This window comes from Lagopus leucura, unplaced genomic scaffold, assembly GCF_019238085.1.
Source record: "Lagopus leucura isolate 7727_CA_CO unplaced genomic scaffold, USGS_WTPT01 Super-Scaffold_73, whole genome shotgun sequence".
NCBI classification, from domain to species: domain Eukaryota; kingdom Metazoa; phylum Chordata; class Aves; order Galliformes; family Phasianidae; genus Lagopus; species Lagopus leucura.
Window position 1 is genome coordinate 88,516,853 of NW_024962252.1, and position 11,024 is coordinate 88,527,876.

The following is an 11,024-nucleotide window of genomic DNA, read 5'->3' on the forward strand; positions in this document are numbered from 1 at the left end:
GTATGTTTGTGTACATTCTATTCTAATGTCCAGGTTAGTACAGGATGGCTCAGAAAGGGTATTCCTTAGAGAGGTGAAGGCGTGAAGGACATCTAAGTGCCTGGTGCTGTAAAGTTCTTTCTCGTGTGTAAACATAAGCTGTGCACTCCCCAAAATGTGCTCCTGCTGGGCCCAATTTCACACTGACTGTGCTTGATGGAGCAAGTGAGTGGGGACTAAAAGTGGGCTGAAAGAGGAGGGAGGGAAAGACAGAAATGTGCCCAGTGTAGCTACAGGGAGGTAGCCATGCAACTGCTAGGCCTCAAAGCTGTCCCTCTGGAGTAGCAGATGGGTCACCCAGGCACTGCTTTAGCAAGGAGCAGGCAGATGTCCCATGCAAGGATAAGCAGCTGGCTGGCAGCACTGACCCCTGAGTAGCCATCTTTGGAGTATACTGCTCCACACACAGCTGGTCAGCAGGGAGAAATGGGGTGGTGTCAAGAATGAAGAACTTCAGTCAGTAATCCTTAGCAAGGAGTGAGCATTTAAACAAAAGAGCCATTGTGGAACCTACAGACAAATGCTGGTTGTAAAATGGACAGCACCTTACTCAAGAATGCAATGGGCGCTTCCAGACTTCTGAATTTCCACCAAGTTTTAGAGGCTAAGTGCTAAAGAAGATAAAGAAGGTAGATGTCGATCAGTGGGAGGATTTCATCTGTCCCAGGAGTTTCCATAGGATGCAGTCCTTAGCCCATCTTCAGTACACCATGCTTGGCTTCCTTCCCTCCTCAGATCATTGTCCTGAACTGATAAAGGGAATACATAGCAGCAGATAAAAAATGTACTGGCCTCTCTGAGAGTCCTTTACACATCCACTACTTCTCATCCCAGTAGCACATACGATCAACCTTTCTGTGCAACTGTACACAAAAAATAATGTCTCTCTACACAGCAGTACATTGGTGTTACACAAAATAAAGTGTTCCAGCAGTTTCTACTGCAGTATAAGAATGCTGCTAGAGTTGACAGAAGCCACCTCTTCCCCCCCTGCTTTCCCTAAAATTAGTTATGTCTTTGCTTTCTGGTATGACAGCAGTATCAGTGTGCTCCCCCCTCCCACCATGCTTTGCTGTGTTACAGGCAATGGCACTGCTCAGAACGAAACACTGCAGCTGTGAACTTTGCTTCATGTTAAACATGACTCACTTCTGGTTGCTACACTGAGCAATCTGAAATCACATAATCACCATCCATATTATTTGTATGGACATAAAATAGCAGAGCAAAAAAGGAAAACACCCAAGAAATCTGTGGTGTAACTTCAAATACGTGTATGAGGATTTCTATGCTTCCCACTATCCTGTGTAGGTGTTTTGTGATTCCCATTAATTATTTAACCGTATGTTTCTCTTTTTTTTTTTATTTAAATAGATGTTTCAACACATTTCTTTGTGGCATGCGAGCTTGGCTAAAATAATGCATGGTGTGATCCTGCTCCCATTTAATTTAATGCCACCATTCCTACTGATTCAGGATTAGACTTCTGGTAAAGCAGCCCTTGCTACATGCAGAAAGAGCCAGCCCTGTAAATACAGTCTATCTAGGCTGCAGACATATTGAACTTAATTATAAAGAAATAATATTTTTCCATTACCTGAATAGATGCAGCTAGGTAAGAAAAGCTCTAAAATACAGGAGAGGGAATAAAAAAATAAATAAAAAAATTGCAGTTGCAATGAAGGTCAGTATAGCACAATCATGGAGTTTCCAAATATATTCATGCTACAGTTCTTCTTTGGAAAGTTTTGGACCAAACATGTTGCTCTGAAGATCACCATTAGCTCCGCTTCCAGTTGTGTTCTCTGTAAGAAAGTGCCAGACTCCCATAGCTGTGATACAATTATCCAGGACTTCCAGGAGCAAAATGGTGCGCAGAATAGCCCTGGAGGGGTGACAGCCAGCAGCATGGTACCTCCATGTGACAGGTCTGGCTGCACAGCTGCACCAGGGGAGGGCTGTGTCACAGGGCAGATGCACAGCTCGCAAGGATGAGGCACAAGTTTGGCCCTTCCTGCTAAGCCACTCACCTGACTGACAGGGGAGTGAGAATGATCCAGGACAACAGAAAAGCAGCAGTATTTTGTGAAATGAGGAAGTGGCTTGCTAATGTTAACTGGTTTCACACTGCTGTGAGAGTTGATTCTCCAGGAGAAATGCATCTATAATGGGGTTGGGTAAAGAGAAAAATCTGTCTTCAATTCATCTGTTCAAGCAGAGCAGGCTGAGTTCAGCTTCTCACAGATACAAACGTGCCAGCTATTTTAGGTAAGTATGACCACCTCTGTAAGGAAAAAGGAAAACAAGTTCAGATACAGGAAGGACTTAATTCCCTACATTTCATTTACATTTCAGTAGTAGAAGTCTTTCATTCCTACATCCAAAATCGCCCACTAAGCACTGCATTCAACTTGTACTCAGTTCATACTGAGCAACAGACAACCTGCATTAGCTTCACTTTTGTTTGTAAATTAATTTGTTGGACCAAGTCTATGGTGTTATTTTTTATCAGTGATAGAGAGGGCGTTATTTCTTTGTGGTAAAAAAAAAAAAAAAAGTCTTGCCCCTGATACACGTGCATGACATGCAGGGATAAATTCTCCAGAATATGGAACTTTGCCCTAAGCTGCTCAGTTCATTGGCTGTATCCAGGGAGAGCCCACTTCGGCCAGTGATGAAAACTATCTGCATCAAGACACCATGATAAGGCATGAGAAAAGAAAGTCCTTGAAAGATGTCCTTTTGGACAGTGGGTATAAAACTATGTTCATCATTGTGGAAAGCTGTTGCTGGGTCCCCCTCAGTGCTTTGCACTAAGACATCAGCCTCATGTCTGTCTCCAAAAGAAGGGTTTTTGTGCTTACTTAGAATTGAGATGGTTGAAATACCAATTTGTTAGTGTTCAGACATATTCATAAATAGGCCAGTATGAAGGATGAATAGTGAGATGAGAAATTTTGCAGATGATGCAAATTATTTAGCAATGTAAAACTAAATCAGGCCACAAAGCACTGCTATAAGAGTTCATGACACGGAGCGACAGGGCAATAAAATGAGTGATGCAGCGCACTGTCAACAAAAGCGGAGCACATGCAGAAACTCTAACTACACTTCAACGTCAATGAGCCCTAAATATTGCATCTAGTAAAGAAATTATAGAGTCTTCTATGAACACTAGTTAAAGCCCATCAGAAGAGACAACTAAAATGTTAAAAATTACCTGGAAATGCAGCAGGAGCAAAATAAGAATCCACCATGACAGGAATCATTGATGAAAATGTGTCATGATAATAGCAAGTTTCTTGGCCTCCAGAAGAGTTGAGCTGAAAAGCACTCAGGATGAGGAGAGGTGGGGAACAGCTTCCATAAATATGAGAAATGAAGGAGATGAGTTTGCAGGGTGGAAAGGGATGATAAAAGCAGGAGATACATTCACCATCTGTTTGATCATGAATGACACATAGGAAAAGAAATATAGAAATTGTTTTCTGTGGCTTCTCCTAAGAACTAGAGGGGACCCAACAAAACATTCACATCAGAAGATTTAAACCAACACAAGGAAGTATTTTTTCCATGCAAAACATAACTAAGTTGTGGAACCCATTGCCACAGGATGTTGCGGAGGCCAGAAGTTATAAATGGCTCAAGAAAAGGATCAAAAAAATTCAAGCAGGATAGATCCATGGGTGGCTATTAAAACACACTGGTCTGGAGGCAGCCTCTGCTTTGGGAAGTCCATAAACCACAGATTGCCTGGAGCAAGAAGGGTACCAGGCAAGGATCATGCCATGCCTCCTCTTTGAATTTCCTCCTTCCACATCTCTTTCTGGCTATGGCAAGGAATAGAGCACTGCTTCACACAATTGTGAGGTGTGACACCAGTCAGGTCCTACCTCCTCTGGTTCTGTTTGGGGCATGGTCTCCACTTACCTCCCCTAGATTTCAAAGAAAAAAAGAGGGGGAGAAGAAAAAACAAAAAAAAGGGGAAGAAACAACCCCAGCCCTCCACATACTGCTACTAGGCAGTCTGGTAGTTGTTTTATTTTCTTTAGAATGGACCTTGTGTTGCAAGTGGCAGGAAGCCATGAACCACAAAAATAAAATAATTCTAACCCTAGTGCTAAGTAAGGAAAACAAAGATGGCTCAGCAATTAGCAGCATTATATATGTTGGTACTAAGTAACAACAGATGTCAGGACTTGAGCCCTTTTGCATTCCTTGCAATCCTTTGGAAACCAAAGCCTTTTGACATTGCTATACATTATTACAGTTATTTTGGGTCTCAGAGAGCAGCAAAAGCTGTTTGAATGTTGAAATACGTATGTTACTAGGACTGGCTGGGTCTTACCTGTGTCTATCTCACCATCCTGCATACTTCTGCTGACTTAACAGGCTAGTGTGTGCTGTAAAAGCCTGCTCTGTAAAGACATGCGCTGGCCATGAGTCATTAGCAAGCATGCGAAGCTAATTGGCAAAATACTCATAAAAGATTTTGAAGGTGGGTTAATTACAATTCATTACACTGTAAACTGTCCCCAGGCTATTGTTAAAAAATGCAGGAGTTTCAAGGTCCAGTATTTTATGATTCATTTTGCCATGCAGTGAAAAACAGACTCTATATCAAACTACATTCATTATAGTTAAGACCACAAAATCTTTATTGGTTTTCCCAACATTCCCTCCTTGTTATATGAATTCATATGGACTGCACATTTCTAACAATTGGCAAGAAAGCATGAAATAAGATTTATGATATTTTTTTACCTTATACTCAGTGCAGCCTTAAAAACTGCCCGTTCCAATTGCTTCACCTCCTCCCACCTTGATTCACTTGGGCTGATAGGATAAGAGCTGGAAAATAAACAGAGGTAAATGAGAACAACTTCCCCACACTGAAGGTTTGGTTGTGTGATGAACCAGGTTGCTGCGTGTCTGCACAGGAAATTCAGCTCTGCAAGAATACTGATAACAAAATTGTAATAAATAAGAATCACCTCTTGTAGCACTGTAAGTAACAGTTTCAAATTCAGTTGACACATTTATACCAGATACTTCTATATCCAGATGGATAGAGAAGGATGAGACGGCTTTCATAGCTGAGCACAGAACATACCAGAGACCTGGGTTTCATTCTTGTCTCTACTTAGACAAAACTTGCAGACTTGTCCATCAGCTACATGAACCATACAACCCCAAGTGCTTTGCAGGATGAGGACCTTGGTACACTTAAAGCCAAGTTCTCAAGCGTATAACAGAACTAACTGTGCCTTTGACTGTCTTCGCTTATGCCTGGGATGTCAGATACTGATATTTTTCTCATGAAAGGTCTGTGAGAAGGAGGCATTGCTATTGAGTAGCTTGGCATAATTCTCAATAATGTTGTGTCGAGGAGAAGTTAACAGAGACTCAGCTGCAACCTTTGAGGGAGCCAAGCCAAGTGCTGTGCATCAGTGCCATCTTTGTACCCTTCTCCATGAGTGCTCCTTAGCTCCTGGTGCTGGCTGGCACTTAGGCTCTTCTTCCAGCATTAAATGGTGCCATTCAGCTGGACTTTGCATTACCCCAATATGCTGAGCTAGATTCAGTTTTGCACAGACACCACGCTTTCTCTTGTGTTGGCCCTGCCTGCATCTGACTGCAGTGTGTCTTATTCAGTGCATTCTCCTTGTGATGCTGTAAAGCTATAATGTGAAGGAAAATACAGCAATAACAGCAAAGTGGCACAATCTTAGGCTGAAGCCAATAAGAGTAAGCCCAAAAGCAGCAGCCACAGACACAGAAACAAAGGAAGAAAAACTGCTTACCTTTGAAGGACATCCAGTAGAGAGGGATCTCCAGCAAGACCCCTGTACCCTCCACTGCCAATCCTTAAATGAGGTCCAGGAAGGGGTGGATCCAGCTCCACTCCTTCCAGTCACTCAGGAACATTGCTTGCACCTGAGCTCCTCTGGATTGGCCCTGCCTTCCTACCAGGTGCTCAATCATTGGTTCAGACCATGAGTTAACATTTTCCCTGCATTCCACTGCTTCATGGTGTGAAGCGATGATTGAGCAGATTGAAGGTAAGGAATGCTTTGTACAATTTGCCCATCACAATGTAGATGGACAAGATATAAGACAATTAATGGCTGGTTCTTGGTTGAGATTCACGTTCCTTTGTGGGGCAGTTCTTGATGGTTCTCCTGGGGGCACATAGTTGCTTGGACCAGGGAAGGTTCAGCTTGCATTCCATCAGTGTCATATAGTCCACAAGGTATCATGCTGATCTTACAGTGACACTGGAGCATCTTGATATCATGTTTCCCCTTGTGGTGGTCCTGCGGACTCAGAAAGACTCAGAGGGAGTAGCATAGATGTTTTAGAGATACCAGAAAGGGTAGGTCAGCCCTTCACAACAAGATATAGGCTGTGTTCTTATCCTAGGTCAACACTTTGGTTTGCACTGGGGTATATCTAACCGCCTATACCACACTCTTTTGGCCCAACATCTGAAGCTGCATAACTATATCAGGTATCAAAGGGGGATCCAGATTTGCCATAGGGACTCAATTAAGGTTCCCTTCACAATGAAAAAGGAGAGTGTTGACCACAGTATCTGCAGGCCATGTACTGGAAAGCTACCAAGCTGCCAGCTTCCAGTGATCTCCCCCAAGGTACAAGTAGGCCACATCATTTTTGTACTACTTGCACCTTCAAAGGTGCACCCTATTTTACAGGAACCAGGTTCTAGATTTTCAGGGTCAGGGAGCAGAAGATTATTTTCACTGCAATTTGGGGTCTTACCTGATTATCAGTGCCCAAAATATGGATAAGAGCCATATTGCCTGTAGCATCTTCAGGGCACTGGGTCTGCCATCCCCAGGCCTTTCATTCAGGTCCCCTAAGTACAGCAGTAATAGCAAAGTAGCACTATCCTAGGCTACAGCAAATGAGAACAAGCCCAGATGCAGCAGGCACAAAGGAGAAAAGACTGCTTACCTTTGAAGGACATCCAGTAGACAGGGATCTCCAGCAAGACCCCCATACCCTTACCCTCCACTGCCAACCCTTAAATGAGGTCTGGGAAGGGGTGGATCCAGCTCCACTCCTTCCAGTCACTCAGGTACATTGCATGCCCTGCCTTCCTACCAGGTGCTCAATCACTGGTTCAGGTAACATTTCTGCTGCTCTCTCTAAGACAATCACTGTTGGTGGTATTTCCAGCTCAGCTGAGCTAATTTGGAGTTTATATAGGTTCCAATAGGCTCTAAACATGTCATTATTACTAATGCATAGTGTTGAGTTGACACGGTCTGCTCCATGTATGAATTCAACTCAGAGACCAGACTCATGTGGTTCTGGGATGCTGCAGAGCATCCACCTGTGGAATTCAGAGCTGGATTAAAGCCAGCTTTAAGCACAAGTAGTAAATGATGAAAGTAACTAAGGTCTACTTCTCTCCCCTAGAAAAACTGTTGATGATATGAATGGATTCTGCTTCAATTTGCTTCAGTTAATATGCAATTTCTGTAGTGTTTTGAGGTGATGTGTAAGTGGAATACTGAAGAAAATTCTTACTCAAAATAATTCAGCTGCTGTTCTTAGCTTTTTTCCTACTGAAAACTCTAAACCTTTCAAAGAAACGGAACATTTCTGGATGCAAAACATTTTAATCCACTGAAGAACGCCTTCTCCTTCACCAAAATGCATCTATGGAAAAAAACCTTCACCAAGCCTACCAGCTAGATATTAAGCAAGTAGGAGTATCAGTTAATTCTAGTAAAACTCAGCAATAGATTTACTGTAAAGAGCGTTGTTTTTGTTTGCATGAATTTAGTGTAAATTGATAAATATCTTGGGTTGGCTCTTTTGTCTCAAGCTTTCTCAGAGAAACTGGATTTTTCTTTATGTGATAGCATTAAAACTTCTATGTGTGTTGGGACCAAGACACTGTTTAGCTCAGTTTCTAATAGAGTACTCAAGAAAGAGCAAAATTTAACCTGACCATTCATGATACTTGTACTGGTTGGCACACCAGCCTTCACAGCTACTCTGTAACCTTCTACACTGACCCTCCTCTACTGCAGGGACCAGAAGCTACCAGCAGGAATGAAGCCTGGGAGGTGGACTGTGCAATATGATACACAATGGGAGCTTTTTCCCACCAGGCAATCCACTGTGTAGGATGCCTTTTGCTTTCCCTCCTGAAATGCTCTCCCTACTGCACTGGCAGAGACCCTCAGCCATTGCACCACGCACGGAGCAAAACCCAGAAGGATTTTACAGCCCAATGGCCAAAGCTCAGCAGGGTTTTCACAGCTGGTGGGCATTTGGAGTGAAGGGTTTGGATATCAGATTTCAATGACAGTGATATTTATGGACGCTCTGACTAATCTCTGTGCCTGGGACATAACAACTATATCCAAAAACATTGGCAAATACTTCTTTTGTTTTGTTTTGTTAAGAACTGTAACTACTCCCATCTCACCTGGAACTAGTACATGAGCAAAGTTCATCATGACATTTCAGCAACGTCAGTGCTGTTATTGGACAGCCCTACCAGTGAGCAAAATGGAAGCAAAGGAGGAAAAAATGAGTGATCAAAATTTTCCAAACTCTCACAAATACTTGTTTCGAGCAGTGGAGAGATTTTGCAAGTGGCAGGTGTCAGTAGTAAATACTGAATTCTCCACTTTCCCTTTGGTGCCATTATAAATAGGGTTATTTGTTTTTAAAATAGGCATTTTTCATCACTTCTTCTTAGGGTCATGCCTCTGTAAGGCTCACAGATGCTAAATTTGGACAATACCTTTTAACCATAACATGTGAAGCTCCAAAATTTCAGAGGCTCCATTAAAATCATGCAGAAAGTGGGATTTTTGCCATTGGTTTGATTGGCTCCAAGATTACATCCTTGCTGTTCTTTGGAAGTCATCTTCGATTTGGAAATAATCTTCAAAAATGTTGTGATACATTGCTCTCCAAGGAGATTCCTGCTACTTCATCGTTTTGACAAGGCTGTAAATAACAAAAAAGCTATACTCATCAAGTGCTCCTCCAGTCTCCGCTGAAATCAGAATAGTCAGAAATGGGCAACAGCAAAATGTTAATTAAATTCCCTCAAATCTCAAAAGAAATGTTGAGTGGAGCTTCTCCGAGACTGCAGAAAACTGCCTGTGGAAAACTGTCAACATTTCTCTTTAACATATTGTGTCAAATTTTGGTGTCTATGAATCAGTTGGTGAAGTGGTAGGAAAAAAAACAGAAAAACACATTTTTATGGATGCTGGGAATATATATCTGTGATGTAAATATAAAATACATGCATCTTGCTATCTAAAATATATACACTACCTATATACAAAACTTTTCATTTCCTAAGTCTGTATATAGAATTATTTATGTATATTTTTATACAAGAACACAAAAACTTGCAGCCAGCACCAGTTTTGCACCAGCCACTTTGAAGGCAGATTTGTTTGTTCGTTTAAGAAAACCTGTTCTGATGAATGACCTCACCTAGCTATGGACTGGATGCCCTGTAAGAAATTCTGGATGGGTAGTATAATGAAATATCATTGTGTAGGGGTTTTCAGATTTGTTATGATCCACTGGAGTACAGTCTTCCAGCTGATGCTGAGTCCCATTGCCACTGACCATGTGCTAGAAAACAGGGAAAAGATGTGCAAGCATTTGGAGGGGAGCTTGGCCCCACTGCTGTCTGGAAAAAAAATCCCATTGACTCCGACAAACCAGGAATTCACCCACAGTCCTTGGAAGATTTTTACAGAAGTACAATAACGTGCCGTGTAAATCCTATAATCAAAGCTTTCCCTATTGATTTTATTTACTTTTACATTGTGTATGATATGAAAATTGAGCTCTTTAAATTCCTGTGCTTATCTCAGGCCCCATGGAAGGACTATTTCATCTGCTTTTATTAAAGCTCATGGGTGCTCCTACGTCAAGGTTGGTGAAAGTACCTTGCTGAAAGCTTCTCATGCGGATTTTTTCCTACAGTAATTCAAAGGGATAAGACATCTTACAACTGGCTTTTGTAACCTTGCAAAAAAAAAGTCTGGCTCAAAAGCTGCTTTTTCTCTAGCAGAGAGCTGAGCTGCTAAGAGATCTGTAGCATTCCCCCTCAATGAGCCAAATCCTGCAGCTCAAAGCAGGGAAAAGAGTCGTAAATCCTTGCAGACAAGAGGCACCACTAACTGAGAGCCGAGCCATTGCTTCTGGAGTCAAGCAACTCACTGGAAAAGTTGGCATTATCACCAGCTGTCATGAAGGCAGCATGGAGCCCTACAATGAATTCAGATTCAGGTCCCTTGTATGACCTTAGACAAGGTGTGTGCAATCCTTTCCTTTGCTTCCCCATCTAGAAGATGGTGCTAGTAACACATGATTTGCTCATCATGTTTATTTAAGTTATAAACACCTCCAGGCAGAGGCAATCCCTTTCAACGTGTCTATACAGTGTCTAATAGAAGGTCCTTGTCTCAGCTCAAAATCTAGATACTACATGGAAGCAAGGAATAGTACCTGGCAGAGTGCAGATTTCAAACTAGAAATCTAACATCACTTAGTTCTCATTCTTTCCTGCTTCTGGCACATGGCTCTTTTCAGGATGACAAATCCCGAGGTCCCTCTGTTGCTGACTCCCATTGAAGTTTACATTACACTCACTGGCAGTCCTAGAAGTGTCCAAGGATTTCCCCTTTAGATTTTTAAAAGGCTATACAGTAAAAAAGATAGAGTGGACTATAGCTGGTCCTGGAGTTGCAGCTGTAACCAGAAGCTTTATGATGAAATTCAGGTAGAAGAACAGGAGGAGGAAAAAAAATGAAAGGAAACGAGGGAATGCCATCAAAGTCTTTGAAAGACAAATTCATTTTACCTTTGTCAATGACTGTGGTTTTCAAGGATAAAGATCAAAGCAATGACCGTGGGCAGAGCTATGACAAATGCCGAGATCAGTCTGTTAAACCCTAGCATTAGTGTTA

The 11,024-nt window shown here is 42.1% G+C and overlaps 1 long non-coding RNA gene across 1 annotated transcript; it reads right to left on the bottom strand.

Moving 5' to 3' along the window:
* Positions 1-1,256: 1,256 nt before the first annotated feature.
* Positions 1,257-4,846, bottom strand: LOC122190521. The gene is made up of 3 exons (XR_006182167.1): positions 4,804-4,846; positions 3,260-3,362; positions 1,257-2,323 (listed from the first exon to the last, which is right to left on the bottom strand). It is a non-coding gene; the product is annotated as an uncharacterized LOC122190521 (long non-coding RNA).
* Between the last annotated feature and the right edge of the window lie 6,178 nt (positions 4,847-11,024).